At 45.7% G+C, this 25,586-nt stretch overlaps 1 protein-coding gene and 1 long non-coding RNA gene across 2 annotated transcripts in view; one reads left to right on the top strand and one right to left on the bottom strand.

Moving 5' to 3' along the window:
- Positions 1–7,879, bottom strand: part of GARRE1 (granule associated Rac and RHOG effector 1) — a 55,076-nt gene extending 47,197 nt beyond the window's left edge. Inside the window, exon 1 of the mRNA XM_050311469.1 lies at positions 7,838–7,879. The gene's annotated coding sequence lies outside the window, so the exon portion shown is untranslated. The remainder of the gene's footprint in view (positions 1–7,837) is intronic.
- A 301-nt stretch (positions 7,880–8,180) lies between these two features.
- On the top strand, positions 8,181–25,108 carry LOC126637922 (uncharacterized). Its single transcript, XR_007628463.1, has 3 exons — positions 8,181–8,432; positions 17,663–20,993; positions 21,036–25,108. It is a non-coding gene; the product is annotated as an uncharacterized LOC126637922 (long non-coding RNA).
- Positions 25,109–25,586: the final 478 nt, after the last annotated feature.

The following is a 25,586-nucleotide window of genomic DNA, read 5'->3' as shown; positions in this document are numbered from 1 at the left end:
AGACAGAAGTCATGCTCCAGCACAGATCAAATAGCATATGCAAGGAAGACACGATATATTATTTCACTTAAACCGCAAGAATTTTTGAAAAGAATCTGCCTCATCTGTCCTAAAACAATTTCAGAACAAAACACAGATACAACTTTTTAAAGGAAAACCCACTGACTGAAAGACATAATTTTCTCCTGTTTCAGAATGTGACTTAAAATACCAGCAACAACACTTTCTATCAGACAGACAAAAGCACCCACGGGCTGCAGTGTGAAGCTGAAAAAAGCCCATAAAAATGTGAATGTCTCAGGAAAAAGAACAAACAAATGACAGCTTAACGTCAAGCCAAATTCTGTCAGTCATAGAAAATCAGCAATACTTGCCTTCCCCTCACAGTTCCCAAAGTTGAGGCCATGAAGGCCTTTCAAGTGAAACACTCACAGCAAAAGGTGCTGGAAGACCAGAGAAGGCAGAGACCAGAGAGATATTTTCCATCCACAGTCCCCCCAAGTGAAGGGAATAGGGAATAAGAGAGTGAGGACAGCTGACTGAGGAGACCACCACGCTGATCTGTAGACATTTCCTCAGAAAACAACTGAGAAGTTTAGTTTAAAAAACACTAAACCCCCACAAACACTGCATTGCACAAGCAACAAATTCCGTGCAGCTGTTTAGGAACAAATTAAACTTCATATATTGTACCTTCAAAGCCAGAGGAGCTCTTTAACCATGCCCTCTGCCACCCCCAGGCCACAGCAATGCACACACCCAGGGGGTCTGATTAAAGAACATCCCTCAGAAATGTCCACAATCAAACACAGCAGGACAGGTTTTGGAGTAGTAACTCCCTGACACCCAACCAGCACCAACCTAACACCTCCTGATATCCATGATGGGAAAGGGACCTCGTGCTCACCGTGACATGGAAAGAGAGGAGCTTTAATCTTCTAACCCCTGTTCAGGGGAAGCACAATCACAGAGCAATTCACGGTCTGTTATTCATTTGTCTGACTGTATCAGACAATCCTAATGAAACCTCCTAAACCCCAACCATTCCAGAAACTAGGATGGAAACAAACAAAAAAAAAACAACCAAAACAAAACCCAAACAAAAACTCTTTTCCTGCTCTGCCTTCAAAGGAAGAAAATGCGCTTCACCCAAAAAACTTTCCCTAAATCTTGTGTGTCAACTACAGATTTAATCTATCATGCCAATCCATCACCACAAAAATGCAACATTCCTATACAAAAACAGAAAATGTATCATTAGTGGTTTGCAACAGATTTCGTGTCCAGCAGCATCTGCAGAGCGATGGATTCACTCAACCAGAGCAGGATCTTTTCTAACCACTAAACCAAGCAACAGATTAACTTCAAAATAGCACAGGTTGGATGTGCCGCTTTTCCATGGGGATAAAGCTCTAAGTGCACTTGACCAAAGACTGCCAAAGTGGCCCACATGCTCTGCCATGACCCAATATTTACTCTTTCACCTGAAATAGTGGTTTATTTGAAAGATAACATTTAAATTAGAATTCACAACCTGGATCTGCAGGATACCTTTGCAAAGAAGAACCTGTGAACAAAACGTGCTCTAAATTCACGGCCAAATTTTACACAGAATTCGCTAATTACCAAAGTCATTTTGTAATAACTTGCCTAAAACTTTACAATGCTTGCTCCTCTTTGGACCTGAAATGAGGTCAAAGTGCTGAATTCAACATCACAATCTGTTGCCCTGGAAATTATTGCAATGTTTAGACAAAGAAGTTTATTATGGGATCTAATCAGATTGCTTGAGAGAAAATGTGTTCATTCTCTTTCTGAAAGCAACACAAGACAGACAGAAAGACTGGAAATTCTTTGAGTAAAGACTTATCCAACTTTTTAACACAGAACCAAGCATATTCCAAATAACAATATGCTGTTCTAACGTGCTCTGGTGGGTTTTTTTCAGAGTTTTGTCCTAATAACTGGCATTTTCTTCCAGGATTCCATACAGTTTTCATTAGAATGGAAGTTTCTTAAGAAAAATAAGCCATGGTATTAGAAGCCTACGTATACTTGAATGAATTTAGGAAATTTAACTGTGCATATTTAGCTGTAGACCCCATTTTTCATCACCATATTCAAGTTCTTGATTGCATCATCTGCCTGCAAATACTCATCTCAGGCAGCAAAAAGGGCAGAGCACCCAACAACAGGCAGTATTGTTACTCTGCCCTCCTGCCAAAAAATCCCCTCTCCTCAGGCTCTTCCCATCTTTTAACTGAACACTTTACCAAGTGATGAAAACCTGCACTCAGTTGACAAACACGGGTCCTCCTGAGCGATCAGAGGTGACCAACCCATTCCACACTGAAGTCACCCTGCAGAAGAACATACAGAACTGCAAGGAGGGCACTTTTAGGGAGCCTCTTCCTCCTTGTATTCTTCCTCCTTCCACACAATACAATACCCTCTGGTGCAAGACTTGCCAGCAGCATTCTGAGAACAACTTTGAAACAGTCAACAGAAAGAGGTCACGTTCCTCAAATCTTTCGGAGGCTGGCACAGAATCCCATTTCCCCAGGGTGATCCTTCCCCAGTCTTTCACTCAAGCTGTGAGGATGCACACACAAGGAGGCTTTCAAGCAGAAGAGTGTTTCTGTGTCTGTCCTTCCTCAAGTCACTGCAGCTTCCTCTGCCTTTCAGCACCTGTTACGTGCTGGGCCATAAAAAGGAAGGCTCAGCTTCTTCAGGATGAGATTGCCAGCCTCAAGTACTTTGAAGGAACTTTTCAAATTATTACCTTGTACTCAGATGCAACTTTAAAGATCTCCAGATTTTTCTGGAATGTGAGCTGTAGACATTCAGGTGCTTTATCTTTCTCCAGGGAAGCTCTTGTGCTTGGACTCAAACTGTTCTTCTAAGGTACAATTAGCCATGTTCTCTAATATGTACAGAGGAGCAGGAAGTTCAACTTTCATTAAAAAATACCAGGAACATTGCTCTGAATATTCTGGTATCAGACAGATCACGTGGACACACTTCAAAGGATCTAATTTTACCCCAGTAAGTCCAGAGGAATTCCCAACACGACCCAGAAACTCACAAACATACCAGTTATGACAGTCAGGTAATCAACTTGGGAAACTAAAAACACTCACTTACTGACAAGATTAAAGATGCATTTCATTGGGAGATAACCCTCACATGAATGAATCACCCCAGGGATGCCCAGGGAGAAAGAAGTAAGTGGAAAAAAGGTCCCTCTCAGTCCCTTCTTCCTGCTCTTCTCCCACACTACCCCCTCCTCTACAACACATTCCATACACTGCTTCAAAGTTCCCCCTTTATTCTAAATGTGTTAGAATAAAGCATTAAAGAACCAAAGCTCAACATTATTCTTTTTATCAAGGGGAACAAACTTTCTCTCACGTTCAGGAACTGTTTGAGATCTGCTCCATTCCCAGATTGCAGAGCACACTGCACACAGCCTGAGAGGAATCTTCTGTAACTGGGCAGGACCATTAAAATGTCAGCTCTGAGTGCACAACCAAACAAGAATCACACCTAAAATACTGTTATTAAACAGCCAGTTGATGTGTTGCTTTACAGCATTCACACCTGTAGTGCCAGGAAAGAACAAAACCAGAATATCTCAGCCTGAGGAGGAGTGACCCACAAGGTGGTGGAGGAACCTCCCTGTTGAAATTTTCCAGAGAATCTGTCTTTTCCAATGCTATTGTAAAGAAATGCTTATCAGAAAACACTGGAGCCTGACAAGTACCCCACTGAAACATGACTCCATAAAACAAAACAGAGTCACACTGACCCAAAACCCCCAACGACTTGAAAAAGCAGAGAACTGTTAGGAAAGCAAGCAACAGAAGACCACAAAGAAGGACTACAGCTCTGCTGCAAGACAATGAAAATCCAGCTGGCCTAAACCAGAAAATATGCATCAGTCGTTTCAGGGAGAAAATTTCACTAAAAGCACAAGCAGGAATTGGTGACATTTAAAGGAAGTATTGTAAAGGAATTAAGTTTCTCTGACGGGACCCTAATAGTAAAACACAGGCAGTTACTTCACAGCAAAAGTTTTCTAAAGTTTTTGGTTCGTTTTTTAGCTATTACAGCAAAAATTCTATGCACTAGTGCTATCGTGTTCTCACACGAGGGCTTTCCTTAGAAGGAAGAATATTTATTTCCTTTGTGAAAGTGGTTCTTCAAAGCCAAGTCCTGGAGGATCACACGTCAGACTTGAACTGGATAAGCTGCTGGGTGTTATCAGCAGCCTGAAGCCCACGTCCCATGGGTGGTATGCAATTCACAGCTGGGGAAATGCCTCACGTGCTGCCCAGGCTCTTGAAGATGCCTGAAAGCCTCCCAGAGCCTCAGTTCCCCCCTCTCAGACCCACCCATACTGAGCTCCCCTCCCAGACACCTCAGGACTGGCCCCAGCCATACCTGGACTCCTTTGCATTCCCCTTTTCAGCCCTTTTCTTTCGTCCTTCAAAGCTTAACCAGCATTTCCAGACCTTCTGTTCTGCTGTTTCTCACACACATACACACCCCCCTTTCCCTTTTACTCCAAGGCTGTTCCAGTTTGCCTCATGCAAAGTTTATGACCTTAGAATCACACAGATCAATCCCCCCAAACTTATCTTAAGTAATCAACACACTAATCTTCATTAATTACAGCAGGGTGAGACAAGATGGATATTTCAAGACCACAGTTTTAAAAATAATTTGTCTTGTCACATTAGAGCACTCCAAAGTGAAACACACCTCATTAACACCAGCTGTAATTTTAATTTTGAAGTTTCATTAAAAAAAAATCTTTTCTTTTTCCCCTTGTTTTAATCACTGTTTCAACCAAATTCAAGGATGAGGCCAAAATGGTTTATTCACAGAACACTGCAAGACTGGAATCATATCAGACCAAACCAGCAATTAACCTGCAAAGCAGTACTTGTGAACTGAGTGTGTCCTATTGCCCCCACCCCACATCTTAAAGAGTTTTTTTGAGGGCAGAAGGGACAAACATCTAAACCCCTCTTGCCGTAACATCATCTAAAGGTACACAAACAGCAGAAGAGAAGATACCCACACAAAGCCAGAGGCACAACAAGCACAACTTCAAGCTTCTTCTCAGTGAGTTTGGAGCCTATCTTTACAAATTCTACTTAACTTTCAGAATTACTTGTTCATCCTACCAGCCAGAATTTCAGATTTCACAGGTATCAAGGCACAGCACCTCCTACAGTGTAGATCCACAGTCCCCATATAAGTTTCCAGCACTGCTTTCAGCCACAATACATAAAAAATCTACCCAGAACCTGGAATGTGATGAGGCCTGGGGAGCAGGAGATTGCCTGCAGCAGGTTACTAATCCACTGCTGTGGCCCAAAGGCCGAGGAAGGGTAGGAAACACTAATAACAGACATATCACCCAGCTCCAGGAGGACCAGCACGACACAGATTTTGTCAGGCCCAGCAGAGCCAGCCCCAGCACAAGGCTCTGTGATGAGGTTCCCCAAGCTGCTGGAAATGTCATCTTTCATGTATGATATAAACCCCTTCTGTAGCCACTAACAATACTCTGGCATTGTTTGAAACACGTAGGGTGTTGCACTGGCTGACAGCCAATTCCAGTAATAATATGTTATTTACCTACAGTAACCACAAGAAAATATTCTTCATTTTCAGCCCCGAGTGGTTCTGCAGCGCACCCAGCTCCTGAGAGAGCTGCCACACTTCCCTGCAAATCCTGCACCTCAGCATGCAGTTATCTGTCTGCACAGATCAGGCACTGCTCCAGAGCTGTAGAAACACCTTGAGATCACTGGGAATAAAGGAGCTTCTTTCACACAGCACAGTTAGTCATATCAGCAGCGATAGCTATTTTGAGCAGCACCCATTAATCACTATCATTAGCAGGATTTCTGGTGTACCAGCATTCATTGTACCAAGAACAAGTCTTTTCCTATTCCAATACTACTACATAAACAAAAGCAGCAGCACAATTTCTCTTGCCTCTCACTACTCAAAACAGGGTTGTGTCAAGTGGCAAGCACTCAAAATAACTGTCGGTGCCAGGTATAAAGGAAAGCTTACTTCCACCTTGCAGGACAGAAAAACACAACTGTTTCACTGCAAAAAAAAAAGACTGGCTGTCATTTGTATGCTGGGGAAGAAGAGGTGTTGGAAATAATAAACAGTGGGAAGAAGAGAGAAATAAAACTCTCGAGTTGGAGACAGCAGATCCACAGAAAAACAAGATCCAAGTGATCGCATCCAAGTTGAGGCCCAAGAAGTAGAAGAAACCTACACTTATCTTTTAAATGTTTGTCAAGAAAAACCTTGAGCAAGCTTTGAGAGTGGAAAACCAGGCATTCCTTACAGAAGGGCCCAGCTTATCTTCTGTAGAAACACTGCCTGGTAGAAGACTCCAGCCAAGTGCAAAATCATGTTGATACCCACGATACACAAATAGCACCTGTGCACATACCAAAACCGGCCAACACTGCTGACCCCATGAGCTGCATTCCAAAACCTCCATGTGGCCGGGAGCCACGCGACACACACCACATACCTCAGCGAGGTGAGGGAACGGCAGCTCCGGCCGCCCTCGCCCACAGAAAACAAAAACAGTTCCTCAAGAGCACCACTGCCTCTTTGCCCTGAGCACCGGCCTGAGGGAACAGAAACGGCAAGCAACAGTGACCCTAAAATCCACAGTCTCCAGGTTTGAGGTTGTCCACCAGCCACCCCGGCGGTTCCAGATGCAGTGACATTTTGGGAACCAGCCGTGTGAGCCCCCGAACCACTGGATGACCCACGAAACACCGAGTTTACTGCGCTTACACGGCACTGGGGTACCTGCTCTTACCCAGACACCTGCTCCTCCATAAGAACAACAACGGTAACAACAATGGCCGATTTATACCCGTAATAAGGTTTATAATCTCTCATAAAGCAAACAGACGAGATCCTCCAACCGCTTTCAAATTCCCAAGCCAACATCCACCCGACAAACACGTACTTGCACCGCCTTCCTCTCCGCTCACACCACAAAACCCCTCGAGCAGGGAGAGGCAAAGGAACACCAGCAAAGTTTTAAGCTACAGCCCAAAACGCGTTATCCTCTTCTGCTGGCAGCTACCATATGCACACAGCATAAGGCTCGGCAACCACAAGCGGCACTTCCAGCTTGCATCAGGTGAACAATCTGTGCGGGCCGCGCTGCGGGGCCGGGGGCGCCCTGCCCGGGGAGCTCCGGCCGGCACCGCCCGGAGGCCGCACGGCGGGGCCGCCCCGGGGCCGGGGGGCGGCGGGGCCGGGTCCCTGTGGATCGGGAAGGTGCGCAGGAATTCCCGCAGGCGCAGTCCCGGCCCCGCCGCGCTGCCCGGGCTGCCCGCACACGGGGCACGGCGGCGGGCGGCCGCGACACGGCCCCGGGCCGCCCCCGACACCGCCCCGGGCTGCCCCCGACACCGCCCCGGGCTGCCCCCGACACCGCCCCGGGCTGCCCCCGCCGCCACAGCCGGCCCGGCCCCGCCGGGGCAGCGCGGCCACAGCCCCGGGCACGGCCGCCCTGCCTCCCCGGCCGGGGCTCCCGGCCCGCCGCCGCCGTCCCCAGAGCGGCCCAGGCGCTGCCCCGGGCGGCCGCCGCTCCCCGCCGCCCTCCGCGCCCCGTCCCCGCGGCGCCCGGGGAGGGCGGAGCGGCGGCACCGCCGAACGCGCCAGCCCTGAGCCCCGCACGGCCGGGCCCACCGGGAGGGCGGCGGGAGCGGCGGGGACGGGCGGCGGGGCCGGGCCGGGCCCGGGGCTCGGCGGGGTCGGCGCGGCGCTCACTCACCTGCCCGCGACAGCCCCTGGCCCCGCGCCGAGCGCTCCGGAACGGCGAGGCTTCCGCCGGGGCCGGGGAGGGGCCGGAGAGGGGCGGGCGGAGCCGCGAGTGACAGCGGGAAGGGGAGGGCGGGAGCGGCAGCAGGCGGCGCCGGCGGAGGGCTGAGGGGACAGGGCTGAGGGGACAGGGCTGAGGGGGGGGCTGAGGGGACGGGGCTGAGGGGACAGGGGCGGCAGCGGTGGCGAGGGGGGACCCGGGCACGGGGGGTCCGGAGAGGGCCTGGGGCGGTCCCGGCAGGGGTGACACGGACCGCCAGGGACGGGCCCGGCCGTGAGGGGAGCGCGGGGGAAAGAGGCCGCGGGGCGGCCTGGCACGGGAGAAGGGGAGGAAATAATCAGGGAATGTTTTATGTGTGCTTAAAATTTTGAGGTTTCTCACTGCGTTGTTTTGCGGTCCTGCCTCAGGAGAGCCTCTGGAAATGGAAATGGAGATCCCCGGCGGCACCTGCGAAGTTCTCCGTTGTTCCTCCCATCCAGAGCCGCCCGCTGAGCAAGCTGCAGGATGGAACTGCTGCTGCTGCTCCGTGGATTTATTTAGGAATTAGGTAAAATGCACAAACATTATCTCAAATGGATCCCTTGGACATGACTGTCGTGGAGCTGCCAGCTTTAGCAATTGTTCAGAAATAGGCCTGGTCTGTGATGGCTTTGCTGTGCCAGTTTAAACTGGTTTGATATTATTTCTCAGGCTTAATGCAGATTTTGTACAGAAAAGTTTGCTGTGTAGTATGATGTGTTTTCAAATCCTCTTTCCATAGAAATAGTCTTCTGTTAATCTTTCTTTCTTAGTAAAAAGTGATTGGTTTTTATTTACAGGACTTATTTAGAATCTTATATTTTACATGGAACAAACATTTTAAATATACAGAAATGTCTGGTAGAAGTTAGGAAATAAGGCAATGTGTATAGTAGGAGAGTAGTTAAAAACTGTTGGATTATATGCAGGCAAAAATTTTGCCTACAGGGCTCAGCATCCAATCATCTGCCTCTAGTTCCCCCCTCAAAGAAACCCAAACCCACACACTTGGATTACGATACTCATAAAGTGAAAATAACAGTAATTTCAGTGCTGCTAATCAGAAAACTCTGTGGGAAGAAGTGAAATTGTCAATTTATTGCACACCTTCCAGCCACAAACTAGAAATAGTCCTCAAGTAGTGTCTGCGGGGAGCTGCCTGGGAGCAATCTGTGGCTTTGTTTCCCTCTCTGGAACAGATGGTTGCTGGCAGACTGGGCTTCTCATCAGTGCCTCCCTCTGAACTCTCCTGATTCTTGCATGTCTGCTAAGTGTGTCTCTGCCTAGTAAATTTAGTCCTCAAATTAAGAGATACCTGGGAAATACTTGGAAAGACACAAGGGAACAGAAGGCTGTCATATTGTTGGCTCCTAGAGAGAGAGAGGTGTTGGAGTATTCTTTGTACTGGAAGGCTATATACTGAATGTATAAAGGACTCGAAATGGTAACTTTTTTCCTTTTTTTTCCTACTTTTAACTAAATGGTAGAGGAAATACTGATTTAAAAAAAAAGAAAGATAAGAACTGCTCTGGTAAGGTTTCAACAAGGTTTTGATTGGAAGGGAGGTCTAGGTAGGAAGTGGAAAAACTGAGTGTAAAGGAAGTCAAAAGGAGCCTGAAGAGGAAGGGAAGGAGAAAATAAAATACTGGGATGGATTTTCCTTCCTCCCAGGCCAGATTTTGAGGCTAGACCTAACAAGTGGAAAAAAAAAAAAAAAACCCTCACAAAATGCCTCTTGTTTTTGTGTTGGTTTGGGTTTGGGGTTTTCTTTTTTAAGGAATGAAGAGAGAGAGAGAGATTAACACACAGAGACAGGCATGTCTTTTTTGGGATGCTTGTATTCCCTGGCTGTGGGAAGCAGGGTGTCCAGTCTGGAGCTTCCTAGCTGTGACTGGCTCTGGAAGAGCTCAAGTTGGTCTTGTGTCACCCAGAGCAGTGCTGGGGCTGTTGGAGGAAGAAGGAAACCATCAGGAGGTACTAAGGCCAACATTGCCACTCACACTTGAGTCACATGGCCTGTCCACTCCGGGTCTGTCCCAAAAGAAGTCTGGGCTCTGGTGAGCTGTTGACATTTCCCACTTGAGAACTGTTCTTCAGAAACCCTCTCCTCTCCAAGCCACCCCGCAGTTCTTGGCTGTGTCACAGTGCTTCAGGATTGCAGCCACCTCCTGCCCTGGTGAGCAGCTGGCAGTGACATTGCACAGCTGGTGGCCACCCACCACAACTCCTTCTGTCCTACTCTGTGTTTACCAACGTGCAGTTCACAGAGTCACAGAATGTGCTGAGTTGGAAGGGACACCACAAGGATCATCCTGGCCCTGCACAGGCCCATCCCCAAGAGTCACCCCCTGTGCCCCAGAGCATCATCCCAACCCTCCTGCAGCTCTGGCAGCCTTGGGGCTGTGCCCACTGCCCTGGGGAGCCTGTTCAGTGCCAACCACCCTCTGGGGGAAGAACCTTTCCCTGAGATCCACCCTGAGCCTGCCCTGACACAGCTCCAGCCATTCCCTGGGGGCTGTCCCTGGTCCCCCCAGAGCAGAGCTCAGTCCTGCCCCTCCTCTGCCCCTGCCCAGGCAGTTGGAGCTGCAGGGAGGTCTCCCCTCAGTCTCCTCTGCTCCAGCTGAACACACCAAGTGCCCTCAGTGTCCTCACACGGCTCCAAATCCAGGCCCTTCCCCATCTCCGTGTCCCTCCTTTGGACACTCTCCAATGGCTCAATCTCTCCCTTCCATTGTGTCCCCCAAAGTGCCCCAATGTTGAGGTGAGGCCGCCCCAGGGCAGAGCAGAGCGGGACAATCCCCTCCCTGCTGCCCCAGGACAGGGATGTCCCTCCTGGCTGCCAGGGCACTGCTGGCTCAGGGACAGCTGGCACCACCAGCACCCCCAGGGCCCTTTCCCAGCTCTGCTCTCCAGCCTCTCATTCCCAGTCTGGCCCTCCATCAGGACGTTTATTTTGACTTGCTTGATTTATTTACATATTTTTATAAGGGTTTTTTACAGTGCTGTATAACAACTTTTAACACATAACTGTCTCTGAAGATCAGACATTTTATTTGAAATTTCCTACAGATGAAATTTATAGATTAAGAGCATAAAGGCACAAAAGACTGGTAAGAATCTCAGCCTTAAAGCTAATATGTCTTACCAGATGGCAGGAATGTTAGACAGACTGTGAAATAAATAGGAAGTTCACACTTCCTAATATGAACAGGGCATGAAAACGTGCAGTTCAACAGAGGGTGTAACCAATGCAGAATAAAGGGGAAACTCTTCAGGACTAGAAAATACAGAGTGTAGAGATCTATTGTGGCACTGTACATTAAAATTATTTTCCTGAAGGCATAAATGCAATATTTATCCTGAATATTCTATTTTTATTTTGTGAGTTCTATCTGTTACGAAAGATGGTTAGTATGAGTAACTATTTTGTAAAGTCCTGTGTAAATCAGCATAGAATAGATGCATTCAGCTATATTCATGATTTTCCCATTGATGTTACCTATATGTGAAAATTGCTTTCCAAGACCTCCATTGAATAGGAAAGGAAGGAAATCAGTGCACTGTTTAAACAAAAAATGTAATAATGTTGTTTAGAGATAGGAAACCAGCTTTGAAATGTATTAGGAGTGCAACTGGATGTCATGGGCCATAGGAGGAAGAAATCATTAGCTTGGGGAAAAAGCAGCACTGGCACAATAGCCATGAGCAGATGTTAATGAGGATATGCCTATCAGCAAGGTGTGGGATAAGATTAGGAGGATGAATGTTAGCAATAAAATCCCACAAGAGTATGTTGTCTTGTTAAAGGAAAAAGCTAATTTACAAGAGTTTGTTTCTGTTAATCAGGTTTATGTTTAGGAAAAGGAAATGTGGGGAAAACCAGGGTGATTTTGGAGAACAGGCTTTGACCACTAATATCCTATTGTATCAGCAGTGATTTTCCCTTTGTGGTTGCTGACTCCTGTGAGTGCTGTGGTGACAGCATGTGGAAGTGCAGGGAGAACAGCAGGGGTGCTGCACTGGTGTTTGGGCTGTGTCTGTGAGTTGTTGGGAGCAGTAATGGAAATGCAGGGTAGCTGGAGCTGTGTGGTACAGTTTGTACAGTATGTCACAGCCCTCGTGGCTCGGAGCCTGAGCCCTCTTGCTGCCTGGATGTTTGACAATGCAGGCATGCATGTAGGCAAACAGGACTTCTAAAAATACATTTCCCAAATCATCCATTCCAGCTGTCGGGGTGGAACAGTCCTTTTGTCCTGCAGCCCTGGCCGACTGAAATCCCGCTGGAGACCAATGAAATTCAGTTATTTGCTGCCCGACAGGAAAAGCTGCTGACCTGAGCTTTATACCCTCAGCACACTGACCAACCATTGTGTCCAACCTGAGGCTCAAAGCACGAGCTGGCCTCTTGCCCAGTGGCTTTGTAAACACCACCAAATGGCACCAGCAGTGTGTGGGCAGAGCCCCCAGCCTGCTGTTTGCAACAATTGCTGCCCCCCTCCACGGGGCAGTCCCACTTTGGAAAGGATGAAATGACTGACTAGACATGGCCACCTAAAAATAAAAACAGGGACGAGCACCTTTTCTTGTCAGACACATCAGAGATCCGGGTCACCTGAAAAAATCCGAGTCTGCAAACCATACTGGCTGTAGGGAAAATAAATAAATATTTATTTTGAATAATTAAGATATGAATCTCTTAATGCTCCATGGATCCAGTTTTGATCGAACTGAATGGAAGCCATTGACTTCAACTGACATTGGATGTGTCCTGTGACCTTCTGGTTTATATATTTAGACTCCCCATACTAATCTTCTCTTCTACAGGTCTGATGTCATCACCATTATTATAAGCAGAACTTGTCACTTGATTGACAGCAAATAACCTTTCCAAAAAGTAGCCAAGGAGTAAGAATGTTTTGTCAGGGTGGCACATGATCATGGCTGCCTGCAGTCCATTTTTGTTTACAGGCAGTGGAAGAATTTCAGACATTTATAAGGTCGGTGTCCCTAGTCCAGAGATGAAGGAGATGGGTTTGTTTTTTAATTGCTGTTCTGCTTAAAAACCTGACTTCCAGTTGGGCTGAAATGAAGGACTGGACTGGAGTAAATGTGTTACCTGTTGCAAGCAGCTGGCTGGGCCCAGGAGTGGGGTGCTCTGACTGCACACACAAAGGGGTCACTGGCAGTTCGTATTTTTGCTTTAGGAAGTCAAATACTTCAACATATGTATAATTTTTTTTTTTTACTGTCTGGTGATTCAGATGTCTGGGATCTCATTTTGCTTGTTTTCTTGAAAACTTTCACGAAAAGGAATCAGCTTGCAAAACCACAAAAATGTACTTCTGAGCCAGCTGTGGTAAAATAGTTTACATGGCCAGCTCAGCACTGGAGAAGTTTTTGTAGTTCAGAAATTTATTCTGATGAGTAGTGAGTGATAATGAATGATTAGCAGTTGGCTTAGAACTGTTCAAGGTATGCCTCAAATGTGGAGGTGCTGAGAGAGAATATTTGTGAGACAAAAGAACTGTAGACATTTGGTCATACTAGAGCTTAGAATATTGGTTTAAAACAGACATGCTGTAAATGTGGGAATGAGAACCAGACTGAAGTTAGAAAATTACTCTTAGAAAAGAGTATAGTCTTTAAGTAGATGCCACTGTTAAGGTTGTGACAAAGAGTAAAATGTAATTCTGTGTAGCTGACCCAGCTTATTAATAGTGTATTGAGAACTTCTAATGTTATAGAGTCTAAATACTCCGTAAGAAGAAGTGAAACAAAATTTAGAATTAATTCTAGAGCATTTATAAACAGGTATAGAAAAATAGTGTCCCTTCTACTAAGTGTTAGAAATTAGAGGCTTCTGCTTGTTTGACCTTGTTCAGCTGACTGCATTAAGGTGTTATATATGTTTCAGATAACAGAATTTGGCTATCTTGGTGTCTTATATTGGACATGAAATTCTTATTTTAATTCATTTTAACTTAAGTTTATTTAAATATACAAAAAATTGTATATGTTTATAAATATATATATAAATATTTAAAGTAGTCTAGAAAGAAGCCTAAATGATAGGTTTAAAGGATTTCCATGTGGTAGTTCCTGCAGCACAGGATTGTTGCAGGGGGACTGGAGAGCAACTGCTATTGCATTGCCTTGGTTTCTGTGAGGGCACTGTAGCAAAGGCAACTAAATCTCAACTGCCTTAATGGTCCTGTCACGACCTTTTGCCTGTAAAGATTTTTTTGTATTTTAGGAAACTGCCAAATAAGGAGTAATTTTGTAATGGAGAACATGGAATTACGAAAGTAAGTTGAGCAGAAGGGTAACAGAGAAACATTTAAGTCATGGGCAAAACTTTGCTAAATTACTTGGTACCACACAGAAGAGTGTGGTGGATAAAGCTGTGATCTCATGCAGGCCTGACTAGGGTTGAACCCTGTAGGCTTTTCTGTGGGGTTTCTTCATTGATTACTGAACACTCAGTATTTCACTGTGTGTCATATATCAGTGTGTGCCTGAGACTGGGACTGAAGTCACCCACTTACAGGAGGGCAGGAATCCACAAGACAGGAGACTGACAAAGCTTCCTGCATAAATGACTCTGCTGTGCCCCTCCACACGGAGCCTTTTGGGTGTCCTGGCCAGGCCAGACCAGGTCTCCTGGTGACATCATGAAATGTGAGCTGCCTGTGAGCTAGTTCTTGGCCATGCTGGAGCTTTGGCCACCTGTCTGTCCTGTGCTTGGGAAGACATTCAGGATGTTGACAGAGGAGAGGGGCACTTATCTGCTAAAGCTTGGCAGCCCAGTCTGGGGTGTTATCCGAGGGACCAGAGCAGCTCCCAGTGCTTGGTTGGCTGAGCACCATTTTCCTCTGGCTCCAGCAGGAAAACCAGCATAGCTGAGCTCACTGGCTGGTTTCAGGTTCCTGGTTTGTTCAGTCAGCTCCTGCTGCTCTCATACTTTCTGGGTAAGTGCTGCCAGGAGTGTGTGTGTTTTTCTTGCACTGTGGTCCGGCCCCTGGGCTGGGTTCTCCTCGATACACCTGACAGCAGGTTGGAGCAGCTCACTCTCCTCATCGCTAAACTGCAGCTGATGATACACTGCCCAGTAATTTTTTGTTTGTTTGCTTGCTCTTTAAGCTTCCTCAGTGAAAATGGTGCACAACTGGCTGTGTTATTGGGTGCAGATATCCTGCACTGCTGGACACGTGCCAGGGATGCAGGAGCATCTGACAGCTGAGCTTTGAGGGGAAGAACGATGTTCCCTCTGTGTGTGAACTGCTAAATAATAAAGAAGCAGATAAACAGTACCTACAGGTGCATCTTTTTTTCATTTCACGCTGATGGTCATGATTCTGTAACTCAAATATGCGTATTCCAGATGCTTTGAGGCACACAACAGCAAGCCAACACTTACTGAAAGATAAGGGAGTAGTAGAGTGATCTTAGGCCGTAGAAGTTGTTTTCTGTTTTGGGGGTTTGCATATGTTGGTTTTCTTTTGGAATTCCAAGAGTTACAGTGAGGAAGTTATTTGATATAGATCTTGCAAAGTTAAGCTTTCACAGTGGTCTTGAGTGTCAACACACTGCGTGTACATCTCAGGGATGATTGTCATTCCAGGAGCTGGAAGATGAGAAGGCAATAAATAGTAGGATACAGAGTTTACTCTTGTTCCTCTTTAATGGGAAACTATTTCAACCATGGCAATGGAGGTGACAAATGTTTGGTTTAGCACAAAAGAAAAAGGAGAGCAAAAGAGATTGAAATGCACAGTCATGTAGGAAATAAAACCCCTAATCAGTAGGTAAGCCTAAAAGTAGTGGAAAGCTTCTCTTATTGTGTTCTTAAATTAAAATGTACAACATGCACATGGTATCCCCCAATCTGCTCCACATTTTTTCTAGAGAAGAAAGAATCTGTAGAGCTGCTGAGGTAACATGATTTTCTGTTTCCTGGAATAATTGCCCACAAACATGTGAGCTTGTCCCCTCTGTTAAAGTATCAAACTCTTGGCTGTGCATGGGTGGTGATCCCAGTGATGGATGGTTACAGAAATGTCAGATTTGGATATTAGACACACTTGTCCCTAGCAGGACTTGTGGTTTTCTCCTCCCGTGGATTACAAAACATACTGACAGTCTTCAGAGTTGCTAATTTAGGCCTTCTGATTGCAACTTCATGTTTTTCTTCAGCTCACAATTCTTGGAATGGTGGTTTCCTGCGAAAAACGAGCTCATGAGGCTTTGGAACAGTCTCTCTCGTGGTGTCTGTGCATGCAGAATTGGCAGACCAGCACAGTGCATGATAAGAATGAAGTTCAATCTGTAGTGGTTTTATAACCTACGTTTTTAAGAGTCTGTAATCATTTTTGTCAAAACATACAAACAGAAATCTTTGTAAAGCTCTCTGCTCTGGCTGTAGCGTAGTATACATGTAATTTAGGGATTTGCAGCCATAACTACAGTAGCAATAACAAAAGATATTTAGAGCCCATTAGCTTCAGTCATGTTTTTTCTAAATGATTTTTAAAAATCGTGGCGCTGATCTTGCACTGAGATCCATTTACACCCAGCTCTCACGAAGGCCCAGACCTGCAGTTACTGGGATTCCATTCTGTGTCTGATCACACTCCCATTTTACAGACAATACCTGTAGGACTTTGTTTCAAGGTCAGCAATTTATGAATTAACAATAATATTTGTAAATATCTTCAAAATCCAATTCAGTAGGAATTTGGAAACCTCAACAATGCAGAGATCTGGAGAGTTTACCCTCTGCAAAATTGGATGGCACCGTGAAGGGCGAGGTACAAAGTTGTGTCTGTGATTTAGGAACCTGCCCTTATTTGCACTGTAGTAATTTGTGCCCTCTGACCATGCCTTTTAAATTCAAGGAGTCTGATAACAGGCAAAAAAATACAGGCAGGTATTTCAAACAGACTCTGTAGAGAGAACAGTAACATGTAGCTCTTTTTGAAAGATCCAGTCTCCAGAGCTGGGATTTTAAGGAGAGATGTGTTTGGCATGTAGCTGAACACTCATTAATCTGTGCTGACAGCCTGGTTTGTGCCCCTAGAACACCAAATGGCCTTGTCCACTTGGGGGGTATTTTTAGGCAGCTTTGCAGCAGATGCAGTGGCACATCCCTACTCTCTCCACTGATGGGGGTTACATTCCCAGGCCCAGAAATGAGAGCAGTGCAGGGCACAAGGCTCAAAACTCTGCCTCAGTGGGTCACCTGCCAAGAACTGCACGTGGGTAATGCTTTAGAGCTGCCTTTGCCTCCCGTTGGGGACTCGCCTTGTGTGCGAAATCTCCCACCCAGGGAACGTGCCAGAATTGATATGCACATGATCAAAGCAGTTACAGCCACCTCCTGCTTGGTACTGCAGATTCCTGATCCTCACATGTGTGCACTGTGTTCAATTTAACAGGCCCTATGACTGCCAAAAAGTTATTTTTCTGGAAACCAGAGTAACTTAAATGTCTGTATTAAACCATTTCCATTGAGAAAAGTACTTCTGACCTGGAAAGATGTAGCATTTTATCCCAGGGGGTGTTTTAAGACCTTTACTCTCTATTTTGTAGTATATGTGCAAAATAAGTACCTTGTGTAATTATGCATAATTATAATAATGAATATTTAATTAATGGTAACACAACTGATAATAAATACAGCAATTACCTGAAAAAGTAATAGTTATGGGAACTGACACAGTTCAACTAGCACCAAAATGAATTTCCCATTGTTTTCAGCAGAATTTCCCTAACTGCTGGGCTCCCCTTGGGAAAACAAGAGCCCAGGATGGCTGGATCACACACCAGCAAACCAGGCTTGGGCAAGGAATTCCTCTGGGAACCTGGCAAGTGCTTTTACTGTGAATACAGGTAAAGAGGACACGTAATTTAACAACTTTGCTATCCCTCTGTATGAAAAAAAAAACAAACTACTTGCTTTCTTTTCACCTGAGTGCTTTTCCTGCTGGTTTGTGTTGTCCCTCTGACACCACTATTGCAGGTAGGGCAGAGTCAGCTTCCTGGCCATTGCAGCAGGAGCAGAATCACTGATTGAGCTTCCTGAATTTCTATTCATTTTCATGTTGAAGTCAGCAATAGTAACTTTTAATGGTCAGTGGGCCAGGCTGACAACTATATGTAAATAGAGAGATCTGTATTGTAGAACAAATGTGGTATAAAAAAATCAGAGAAAGCACCATTGGTTTTCTCCCAAACACCTTTCAGAGTGAAAACCTCATTTCAGCTTCTCTGCTTGTGAAGGGAAAGAAGCCTTGAACTGCAAGAGGTGTGTAATGTCTAAAAATCCTTGTGAAGGGATTTACCTGAATCGTGTAACCAGCACTGATTACACACAAAAAGCCTCCCAGAACACAGGAGAAGGATGGGTGTGCTCAGAGGTGTCCTGTTAGCCCGGCAGGGGGAGGATTGCAGGCCAGCATCCTGCAAGGAGCCATCCAGGCTGGAGCATCCCCACTGTCACTGCCTGGGCAGGGTGCTGAGCCACAGGGTGGGGCTGAGTGAGAAACCCCTGCTGCATGCTGGGTTCTTGGAAGAGAGCAGGGTTTCTGCACAGACACACTCTGCAGGTCCAGGTGAGCACCCTGATGTGCCACTGCAGCTTCTCAGCAGCTCTTGCTGGGCCTGGTTTGCTGCTGGTGGAGTCGTTGGGGTCTCAGCATTTCCTGCGTTAATGTCTGTGCCACAATTGCTAATTGACCATGAAATTTTAGCCTCCAGTCACACGTACATATCTGAGGGGATTTTGTTCTAGTCAAGTAAGTGTTCTTGACCACCATTAAAAGCTCTGACTTGTGTAGCAGTGGATGTCACTGAAAATTCATGGTTGTTTGCTTATTATTCAAAGCAATACCCTGGCTTTCTGATATAACATAAGGGTAAATTGTAAATTTATTTCCTACACAGTGGTTAAAATCCATTGTGTAGAGAGGAGTTGTATCCCAGAAGAATGTATTCCTATGCTACCAAAACAGATTTAAATCTGGTAGCTAGTAATTGTTTCATCTCAAAAAAAAAGCAGTCTTTGTTAGAAAAAAAGGATATTTTAGAGACACTAAGACTTGGGAGCTCTAGCAAAACAACTGAAGAGGAAATATTTTTCTGTGCTAATAGAAGTGATATAATATCCTGATTTGTAAATTCAGGAAAAGCATCTTGTAAAAATAGCTCTTAGAAGAGCTGTGGACCTCTCTAAAGTGTAGGATTCTGCTGCTGGATTTGCCTTCCTTGACCATACAAACAGCAGTACCCTTGCTCCTCTCCAAGGAAATCTGGGGTTTAACTACACATGCATCTTGGCAGAGACAAGAGACCCAAGTGTGACAAAAAGGCAATTGCTCTCATCTTACAGAGTTTGATTAAAGCTTTAGGCACAGAGCTTTTTAAATGACAAATGCTCAGTGAAATAATATTATGTCTTTATACTCCAGAGCACTATTAATCTGAGGTTTCAGGACCTTAAGAAATGTTAATTAACTCATTACCACTGGTGTAAAGTGTGTGATTGTACTCATCTCGTGGGCTGGTAGCTGAGGCATGGAAATACTGGGTTCTTCAGGAAGAAGCAGATTGGGGGTCCCTGCCGTGTGTGTTCCCTGCCAGGGATTTACAGAGATGTTAACTGCTCAGGCACTGGTGAGCTCCATGGATCTCCCTTCCAGTTAGCCCAAAAGGAGCAGGAACAATTTCGGCAGGGACTGAACAACTGCAGGATGTTAATGCAGCCTGGATATTTGGGAGCCCAGATTTGAGAGCTAAGAAGCCAGGCAGTGCTCTGAGGAGCTGAAGGAGCTGCATGTTCAAGGAAAGAACAGAGACGCTGTTGGCTGTTCTGCAGAAAGGCAAAGGTTTGCATCACCTTAAATATATTTTTTTCAGAAAGCTGCTGTCTCAGATTAGGGTAAACAATGTGCAAATTAGGAAGCCATTTCCCTTGAAATGCATCTCTGCACAGGCTTGCTGAATCTGTTTGTGATTCCAGTGGAATTAAAGAATAGGGTCACTGCAGGACACAGCTCACAACAGCAGTTTGTGTGGGTATAGCAATTGTTTACCTAATAATGAATAATCTGCTGTACATATTAGATCTTAATCTTAAATCTGTTTTGAGTGGTAAAAACTTTAGGCATGACATTTTAATATACTTTCCACAATTTTTAATTCAATCACTACTTTCCAGTACCACTGAGAACAATTTAGCCACTGAAACTCTTTTTGAGTCTTGTGAAATTGTTGATCTCGATGATTTCCCTTAACAATTAAGTTTTGTAATATAATTACACGTTTATATTCATTTATTACTGTTATTTTTGCATTTCGCAACAAATTTCCCCTTGTTTTCCTGTTACAGGACAGTGAGTAACTGAAGTTCAAAGTCTACCTTTTCTGTAATCTTCTGTAATTTTTATGTTTGTTTTTTTTTTGTCACAGGCCTTCCATGCCTGATTCATTTTTAGGGTAAACCCCAAACTTCTTTCAGTTTGCCTTTTCCCTTGCCCAGGTCATTCTTCTCATCCTTCTGTTAATTTCACCTGACTCTGAGGTGTCCTTTTTTCCAACCTGCATCATTACACTTTCTTCCAGATGAAGGCACTGATTTCTCTTATATTCTTTAGCTTCCTAATTATCATTTTTCTTATGCATCCCAACATTCTGTTCACTTGTTTTGACCTCAGTCTGCTCTCTGTGACCCTTTCTGAGAATGCTGTGATTGATACAAGTGACTCCTCTTGTTCCATTCCATAGCACAACCCTTTGGAGTTACCACATCTGAGCTCTGTGCCCTCAGCCTGCCCAGCTGATGCTCCCTAATTGAAGGGAATAATATTTGGAGTTCTTTCTGGTTCTCTCTAACCTTCATATAAATAACCCATCACCTAGATTTTACTGCTCTCTTTTCAGATCTTTGCTCTCTTCTCAAATCAGTAATCAATATATTAAATCACAGAATACTATTATTTTGCTTAGTAAAATTGCTGATATAATTCCAATATGAAAAAACCCCTAGTCTGACAATTTCTGTGCCTCTGAGGAAGTTTTACCCCGTTTCCTGCCCGTGTGGGGAGGGACAGGGCAGGGGCAGGGCAGGTCAAGAGAGGTGTGGGGAGGGACGAGGACAAGGCAGGTGTGGGGAGGGACAGGCCGGGCCCTCCCGCAGGGGCCAATCCTCGGTGCGGGGCCGCCACCTCTCGGCCACGACCGGCACAGCAGCGGCACCGTAGGCACCCCGCACCTCTGCATTCCCGCACCCCTGCATTCCCGCACCTCTGCATTCCCGCACCCCTGCATGCATTCCCGCACCTCTGCATTCCCTCACCTCTGCATTCCCTCACCTCTGCATTCCCGCACCCCTGCATGCATTCCCGCACCTCTGCATTCCAACACCTCTGTATTCCCGCACCTCTGCATTCCAACACCTCTGCATGCATGCCCGCACCTCTGCATGCCCGCACCTCCGGCACCCCCCACCTCTGTATTCCCGCACCGCTGCATTCCCACACTCCCACATCCCGCACTCCCGTGCTCCCGCAGCGCTCCGCAGTGGCTGATTGCCGCCCGCAGCTGCCGAGGGGCCGCGTTTCAGGCGCTGCTGGGCAGGGCCGCGGGCCTGGGGCTCCAGCTCTGCTCCCATGTGCCCCCTCCCGCACACCCCAGGCTGCGTCCAGGGCAAAGCCTGCCGAGAGCGGGCAGGACCGGTTACAAATCCCTGCCCCCATCCCAAGGGGAAGGGAGTGCAATCTGCGGAATTTCTCTCTGCGTGAGTTTGAAAACCTGTAAAACCTGCGGGACATAAAAACCCGGTGGTACTTTCTAGCCAAGACACGTTCACGTGTTAGAAAGCTGATCGACAGCTGCGCTCTTTGGTACAAAGGCTGTGGTGCAAGAGTGGGATGGGGCGTGGGGAGCCCCATCCGTGACTCAGCAGGGGTTCGCTTTCTCAGCACTGCCACACTGAGGTGTCCTGCGGCAGGTTAGGAGTGCCAGCTGTCTGCAGAGTGGATTCGAGGAGTGCATCTGCACAGGATCCATCAATATCCACATTTCCTAAACCTGCACGTGCCAAAATTTTGTTTTATCTAATGACCCAAAGTCCTTATGAGCACTACATGAACCACAGAGCTACTGGAACCAAACAGTTGCTGCATACAGGAATCAATGCCCATAGAGAAGCAATACAGCATACACAGAATGAGCAGTGGGAGCCTTAACCAGAGTGAGCACTGCCTGGGATTGCTGTGCTGACCATCAAGAAAGACTTGAAAAGTATTTTGAATAGACAAGCCCAGGAACAAAAATAACAGGGCAGGAAAAAACATGGATTTAATGAAGATACTGATTTTACAGTACATGGACATTTTCCACACGCATTTCACGTCATGGCCAAAAAGAAATGGAAACTGCCCCTCTCTGCTCTGTGTAAGACCTGTATTACTTTCTCCCCTTCAAGTTTGCTCCACTGTTGCAGATGCCAGGTACCCTGTTTTTTCCCCCTCAAATTGTTTAACTGATTTACTTAGCAAAGTTAAATCCAGAGCAATTTCTTCCTGTCTATCCTTAGCAAAAAGTTTGCTCTTTCTGTGCCACATCTCAAGAAGAGTTTGTATCTGACCACTCTGAATAAAAAATTGACCTCTCCTTGCAAGCCATCCCGCTCTTAAAAATGTAGGGCACTTCATTTATTACAAATACTTAAAATGTAGATGTAGGCAGTCAGCTCAGGCATTTCAGAATTGGTGCACTGACACAGTCACCTGCCCTCACGTTGCTCTGGGTTTTTATCCCCCAAAATGCTGCTCCAAGTGAGCTCTAGTTCACCCAAATCCCCATAGCAATTTTGCACTCAGGTTTGTCGCCCAGCTAAACCCAAAAGCTGTGAAGCTCTGCAAATCTGGCTCCTTTCTTGTCTTTGAAGCCTGGGAGTGGATTTGAAAGTCTGATGCCTTTTTTTATTATCAGTCGTCAGGAGAATCCATTCTACTAATTTCTTTGTGGCCACACAAGGGGTTTGTTTCCTTAGTGGAAAATGAAAGCAGGATTGCAAGCTGTAGTTTTGTTTGGTTTCATATAATAAGTTAGTAATGGATTTAAATGGAAGTGGAATTATATATGAAAATTTTTTATCATACCACAAAATTTCAATTAGGGGAAATTAGCCACTTGGTTCTTTCTGATAAATTAATCATAGAGATTATCTATTAAATGTGCCACTTAACCTTTCTGGCATAAGTGCCTGAGGCAGTAGTATTTAGGCTCTCCACATTAATTTGGAAATATTAATTTCTAGGCAGCTGTCTTCCAAAATGGAATTTTCACTTGTCTTTTTCCTGAGTAGGTCACTGTGCAGCTGTTGTTAATGGAGGCTGGCCTTTGTGAAATGAGCAATCCCCCACTGCACCCCCTCGCTCACAGAAGGGACCCCATCAATCACAGGGTGTCCCTCACTGACAGACCCTTTCTCACCCGGAGGGGTGACAGCCTTTGGCCTTTGGGCAGGGAATGTGTTCCAGGGGTTGTTCTGCAGCAGCTGAAGCACCGCTGTGTCCATCCTGTCTGCCCTCCATCAGGGAAGGCTTTGCCTTGACTCCGTGTTATCTCTTCCATCTGCGTTAGAGGAATTATTCCTGAGGGGAACTGGTCTGACAGCTCTGAGCTGCCAAAGAAACAGCCGGTTCAACTGCTGACCCCCCAGGTCCAAACCTTCCTTCTCCCCTCTGCAGTGGAATCAATTGGCCCTTTCACTGGGGACAAGGCCTCGCTGTCCCTGCAGTGCTCAGCTGTCACGCAGCTGATGGAGAGACAGCAGCTCCTGCAACAACAGCTACAAACCTTGTCCTGTGCTCTTTAGAATCAGGGTGTATCTCACCTGGCCTGGATATATCTCATCTGTTGTAAAATTTGCATAGTCTGCTGCAGGAACAGTTGGAACTCTGGAACTCTGGGCATTCCAGGGAAAGAAGAGAGGAAGTAAGAAAGTGCTGGCACCAAGGAAGCAGTCCAAGGAAAGAAAACATGAATGGCAGGTAACTTGTGTAATTTAAGGGTAATGAAATGAGAGAGAACATCTCAAAATCTTAGAATAAAGTGTTACAAAAGGAAGTAAATGGAATTGATGTTATGTGAGTAGCAAGCACATTAGTTATGGGTAACCAAACCAGTGTCCTGGAAAGTAGAATTGGTAGCAAGGCAGTGATGTTACAGTCACAGTGTGTCCCTACTGTGAACTAGAATCAATACATTATTGATTACCTTAGTGATTGCCTGAGCCTACACATTCTTGCACAGACACAATTAATCATGAGAAGAATGCTTATAGATTTGTGATGTGAAGCCAACAAAGTCCTGCTGACTTCGGGTTTGTGAAGATCTTCAAGGTTTAGGATCTGGAGGATTTTGAGACAATTCAAACAGGGCAAGGACTGTGATAGGACAGGGAAGGGGAAACAAAATTGAGACCTGTGTCTCAGCTGTAGTTGAGTGAACTGCAGCTTGGACTGAGGTACAGCTGGGCAGCTGTGCTGCACAAGGCCATGGGATCCAAACGTTGTGCGACAAGGAAAAGAACAATTACAAGATTCAGAGCAGTGAGAAGCTGCAGAGTTATAATGTGGTTCCATAGTTTGGAAAGGAAGTGGAAAAGTGAGGTGTCCTGGAATAAATGTGGAGAAGAAGAAGCAAAATTGAGATGTTATCACCATTTAAGAAAACACCAGGAACACTGGGAGGACCTGCAAGAGAAGTGAGTGTAAGTCTGTACACATGGCAGACCTTTGGCTTGAAGCTGAGCAGTGGGAAGAGGTGAAGGTGCTCTGAGAACAGTGACTACTGCTAATGGCAGCAGAGAAACTCAGGGAAAAATGTGGGGAAGGGATCCCTGGATTTGGTAGGGATGTGGTAAGACTTTCATAAAAAAATCAGGTGAGTCAGGAGCATTTCATGGCTGCCTATCAAATGCTGTCAGCAAGGTTAACAATTTTAAAAAGGATATTTTTCTCTCTAACGGGAGATAATTTTTAAGCCAAAGAACTTTACATCCTGGGTTACAGGTCCTGACTATGAACAGGAGTCTAGGATTATTGAGGGTTTGATCCTAAAGGCCTTGAAAAGCAAGGAAAATGTGTAAAGCTGACATGTCAGTGTGCACAATGACCCCAACTTCTTCATAAAGACTTACTAGGCACTTGTGTGCTCCTAGATGGAATCAGCTCCAGAGTTCCATTTTTACTTGTCATTTCATTTTCCTGCCTTCCATGAAGGTGTGCAGGGAACCACATCCAGTGAGGAATGACCAGGTAGATTTGGGTGGCATGAGAGAAGGGGCTTTGTCTTCTAGAAATTGCCCAAACCTGTGACCGGCCTGGCTGAGAGCTGCCTCCAAAATGTGGGGGAAAAAAAAAAAAAAAGAAAAAAAAAGGAAAATGTGTCAAGTGATTAAGACCTACTTTGTTGAGGAAACGAGGAAAAAGGCTTTGGCCTATTACACAGTTAAGTCTGAAAAAGCAAACCTTAGAAACGAGTGAGGTGTGGAAGGGCCTTTGTTAAGGATCAATTATGAAATTTTTTGTTTTGCACAAGGAACAAGATGCTGATTCTGCAGCTTAAGAGTGGAGCTTTGATTTCCGTGATCTGAGTCAAGTTCACACTCTGTGAC

This window comes from Myiozetetes cayanensis, unplaced genomic scaffold (genome assembly GCF_022539395.1).
Source record: "Myiozetetes cayanensis isolate MyiCay16 unplaced genomic scaffold, myiCay2020 scf16, whole genome shotgun sequence".
Lineage (NCBI taxonomy): Eukaryota > Metazoa > Chordata > Aves > Passeriformes > Tyrannidae > Myiozetetes > Myiozetetes cayanensis.
This window is presented reverse-complemented; position numbering and strand designations above follow the sequence as displayed.